The 5,000-nt window shown below is 52.1% G+C and overlaps 1 protein-coding gene across 1 annotated transcript in view; it reads left to right on the top strand.

Annotated features, from left to right (window-relative positions):
- Cdh22 (cadherin 22) overlaps nucleotides 1-5,000 on the top strand; it is a 123,185-nt gene that overhangs the window by 48,429 nt on the left and 69,756 nt on the right. The gene's annotated exons all lie outside the window — the stretch shown is intronic.

The following is a 5,000-nucleotide window of genomic DNA, read 5'->3' on the forward strand; positions in this document are numbered from 1 at the left end:
TAAATAAATGGATGGAGTGGATGGTTGGATGGATGAGTAAGTGGATGGATAAGTGAAATATTGGGTAGATGGATGAGTGGGTGATTAGATAGATGAATAGGTAGGTGAATGAATGATGAATAGATGGGTGTATGATGAATGGATGGATGGAGAGACGGATGATGGATGGATGGATGGATGGGTGATGGATGGGTAAGTGGATGGATGGGTGATGGATGGATGGATTGGTCCTGGATGGATGGATGAACAGACAGCACTCCCCTTTAAACAATGATTTCCCCATGACATCCCAAAGGCAGACTACTACCCTTTCCAGTGTCCTTTGCGGGTCCCTCCTCTCTGGCTTCGCTGTCTACTCCTGGCTTTCCTATCTGTCTCACCTGAATTCCTTATCCAGATCTCAAGTTCACCCTCAGCTGGAACTCAGCCCTGAGCATCTGACCCTGGGCGGTACGGCACCGCCTTCCACAGGCTGCCAGCTTTCAGACCAATGTGACGACACATCACATCCAAATGTGATCCTCTAATCCCCACAATGTCTTCAGCACCACAAGAAGAGACCACGGTCACTAGCGCCGCCTTTCAGAGCTGTTGACACTTCCCATAGTCAAGCCACACTTCTCAGAACTGGCTTAGACTCTCCTGGCTGTCATGACTCTGCATGTGTGTGTCCACATGTGTGTGTGTGTGTGTGTGTGTGTGTGTATGTGTGTTTTCTTTATACTCCTATGCTCAAACCTACCTAGGGTCCCTTCCTCCCAGTAAAAACTTGAGAGCTCCTGCAGTTCCAACACCCCCACCTGCATTCTTTTCCCCCACCTGCTGCCCACATTACCACACCAGACGACCTGGTGTTCTCTCACTTTCCATATGCTCGGATCCCAGGGCCTTTGATCTTGCCTCTACCTCAGGCTAGAATGCTTGTTTTAGTGTTATGGCCTCTCCTCTCTGTATGAACAGATCTCTTTTCAAATAGTATCTTCATGGCAAATCCGTCCCTAGCCATTCTGTACAAATGATCATTTAAAGTGATGGCGGTTGGTAGATGACGGATAGATAAATGCATAGATGATAGAGAATACATAAATATTCCCCAACCCTGTGGCTCTGCTTTGTTTTCTCCAGAACACTTGACCACCATCTAACACGCTCTTCTGTTACTGTTTCTGTAACAGAACATTGGAGACTGAATACGTTACAAATAAAAAGGTAGCCACCCATGGGGGCCTATGCCATTGGTCCCAGCACTCAAGAGGCAGAGACAGGCAGATCTGTTCGTTTGATGCCTGCCTGGTCTACAGAGTGAGTTTCTAGCTAACCAGGGCTACATAGAGAGGCCCTATCTCAGAACAAATTCAAAACTCACAGCAGTTTGTTTGTACCCATGATCCTAGAGGTTGAGAAGTCCAAGGATATGTATGTTCAAGGTGTCAAGATGGCCCAAGGTAAAAGAGGAAACAAGAAGAGAGACTTGGGGGATCCCCGTCGCTAGGTATCTGCGTTAGTTCTTCATGATAACCCAACCACTCCTTTAAAGACCCACATCCCAACACCCCTAACTGTCACTCAAAGCCAAAGCCAAACTGTGTCAGACATATCCATTGCTCATGTCTGTGTCTGTTTATTTCCGCTGAGCCCAGATCAGTGACTAGCAGCACCCCATAACCTTGACGACACAGGCAGCTGCCAACTGTGAGATGGCACATGCACCCTGTAGACAGATGCAGTTGGACAGGCCGGGCCGAAGAGCAGGCAAGGCAAGGCCAGCGTCCGTGGAGCCGGGCCTGGACTCAGTTTCTTTCTTTTTTTTTTTCTTCTTTTTTTTTTTTTTTTTTTCTTCTTTTTTTTTTTTTTTTTTTTCTTTTCTTTTTTTTTTTTTTTTTTTTTTTTTTTTTTTTTTGGAGCTGGGGACCAACCCAGGGCCTTGCGCTTGCTAGGCAAGTGCTCTACCACTGAGCCAAATCCCCGGACTCAGTTTCTTAATCCCATTTGGGATTAAATAGCTCGGAGCAGGAAGTTGAGCCCTATGACCCAGGGGAAGGCTGCCAACATGCCTGGAGGCTCACACGGAGTCAAAGAGAGCTGGATGGAGCCTCAGGGCTTCACTGCTGGTCAGACAGAATGCCAAGGCAGGGTCCTGTGGTGGGTGCCCTCAGGCAAGGCTGAACCTGAAGAAGAGGGAGGAGCCCCCTCTGCTGCTGCTGCTGCCACACTGGCAGGCTGTCCAAGGAGGGTGCAAGGAGCCGGCAGGCAGCCAGGAAACCTGGCCAGAGGCCAGAGGGAGGGCCGGAGGGCTAAGGTACAAAGGCCCAGGTCCAGGGAGGAGAAGGTGGAAGGCAGGGTTCATGGGATGCACAAAAGATTAACCTCATCTTGGCAGGTGCACCCATGGGGGCCTCATCTCCCATTCCCCTTGTACGTACGGAGGAGAATCCAAATCCTGGGTCCAAGCTTTGCCCTGGCCCAGGTAGTCTATACAACTTCCAGAGAACTCAACTTGCCCCCTCTCTGAAGCGGGGGGTCTGAGTGCAGACCTTAGCTGCCTTCCACCAAGTGTTCACCCATACCTCGTCTCCAGTTCCTCACAGACCTGCCTGGACTTCAGCTGAACCGCTGCTCGCTCCTGCCTCAGGACCTTTGCACGTGCTGCCACTCTGTGTCCGGCTTCGCCTCATCACTCCTTCGAGAGACCCCCCCCCATCCCCTTCTCATAACTCCCCACTTCCTTCAGCCTTTCTGCCATGTCTTTGCCTCTTCTCCATTCCTGCTCTCAATACTTGAAATATCTGAAGTGGACCCACCCACCCCTCTACCTCTGTTCTCTGCCCCACACACCTGAAGGTCAATTCCCGGAAGGCCTGCTGCGTTCCCATTACCTCACTTGGGTGCTGGTGTCCGAAATGCTTGCTGGTAGACACTTATGCAGACAGTAAAGAACGCCAGCTGGGAACTTCGCCCCTCTCTCCTAGTAACAGGTCCCATCTTGCTGCTTCCCAGATGTTAAAGGTTTATTGAATGAGTGAGGGAATGAATGAATGAATGAATGAATGAATGAATGAGATTCTTTTCTGTCTCCTAGATTGCATTGGACAGTATTGTTTGATAAATGAACGAGTGACTGGATCCCTGGGTGCCCCTCCCTCCTTATGAGAGATGTTATAAACGAAGAAATAAGGGAAGGAGGAGGCGGAGCCAATGCCTGCAAACACTGGGGGAGCTTCCTGTGGACCCAACCTTCCCAGTCCTTCGTACCACACATCCCTGCCTCCCACGATGCTGCAGGGCCATGCAGCCCTGGCCGAGCCAGGGGAACAGTTCCCGAGGCAGGCGAGGCACATGTGGGGAGTTCATAAGCTCCAGGAAATGAAAGCTGCCGAGGGCACCCCCTCCTCACCCATAACTCCAGCCTCATTACGACCAACTAGGCTGTCTGTGAGGAATCAGAGCCAGGTCCCCCAAGGCCATAGTGCGGCAGAGATGGCAGGGACATCTGGGTGGAAGAAGTCATGCACAGGGCACAGAATAGGTGGGTGGGGACTATAGAGGGAGTTGCTCCCAGCTGGGTCATACTCCCAGTCTTGGTTGGATCTGGGCAAGGCTTAGAGGGTCAGAGGGTATAGCATGTCACAGCCTGTCCCCTGTGTCCCTGATCACTGTGGCTGTTCACCTCTAGCCATCACCTTTAACCCTTCCACTCCTAGAGACCTGAGCACTCAGAGCCTGGAGAGTCACATCTGTCACCCACCCCGACCCCCCACCCCCGCCTCGGGGGTTGCTGTGCACTTGATGGTATGACCCTCTCCGCTTCAGTACTATTTAAAGGAGGAGGCCCACATTTCCCACCCCAACCCTTCAGAGTACTTCCTTATCCTCAGGAGGCTCCACCCCCCTCTGCCCAGCCACACCCTCCACACTGTTACAACCATTCAGAGTACTTCCTTATCCTCAGGAGGCTCCACCCCCTCTGCCCAGCCACACCCTCCACACTGTTACAACCATTCAGAGCATTTCCCTATCCCCAGGAGGCTCCACCCCCCTCTGCCCAGCCACACCCTCCACACTGTTACAACCATTCAGAGCATTTCCTTATCCCCAGGAGGCTCCACCCGCCTCTGCCCAGCCACACCCTCCACATTGTTACAACCATTCAGAGCATTTCCTTATCCCCAGGAGGCTCCACCCCGCTCTGCCCAGCCACACCCTCCACACTGTTACAACCATTCAGAATACTTTCTTATTCTCAGGAGGCTCCACCCCCTCTGCCCAGCCACACCCTCCACACTGTTACTGTATCCTCCTAAGCCAGCCAGCACTCAGAACATCACTCCTTCCCAGCTGCTCAGGTACCCCTTCCTCCAGGAAGCTGCCCTGATTCCTCTCCCTTCCAAGCATCGGCACCCCTCAGTCTTCAATCTGCTCTCTCAACGCTGATCACATGACCCTCATGTCGTGAGCCAGTCTTGTCTCCTGTGACACTAGATCATGGTCTTTCTCTACTTTGCTTCTCAGCGGCTAGGTTGAGCCTGCCTCAGTGCCGAGGCCAATGAAAGGAAGTTCTTGAAGGAAGCTAGACTGAGTGTGGGGTAGTGAACCCTACCTCTGTTCTTCTCTCTGTACCTGAAATTCTGGTGGAAGCGTGGCTCTCCCACAGACACCTACATTAGGTCATTATTTCTCATTATGGCTCCCGTAGGCGTGAGTGCCTCAGAGCCTTCCTTGCTGAGAGCAGAATCTGAGGAAAGGGAAGATGGATGGATGTACGGCCAGTCTGTGTTGGGCGGGGAGGGAGGTTAGAAGGTTGAGTGGGGGGAGTGGAGATACCAGGCTCAGATGTAACTCTATCCAGAGTCACTTGGGTACTCCATGCAAGGTCCTTAGGGGCTTCCGGGATCTCTTCCCACAAGGCTTATGAAGGTGGAAGCTACCAGCAGGCTTCCCCTGGGTCTCCTGCTGCTAGGCAGAGCTAAGGAACATTCCCAAGCTGCTCGCAGGAGGCCTGC

Source organism: Rattus rattus, chromosome 5 (genome assembly GCF_011064425.1).
Source record: "Rattus rattus isolate New Zealand chromosome 5, Rrattus_CSIRO_v1, whole genome shotgun sequence".
Taxonomy (NCBI): domain Eukaryota; kingdom Metazoa; phylum Chordata; class Mammalia; order Rodentia; family Muridae; genus Rattus; species Rattus rattus.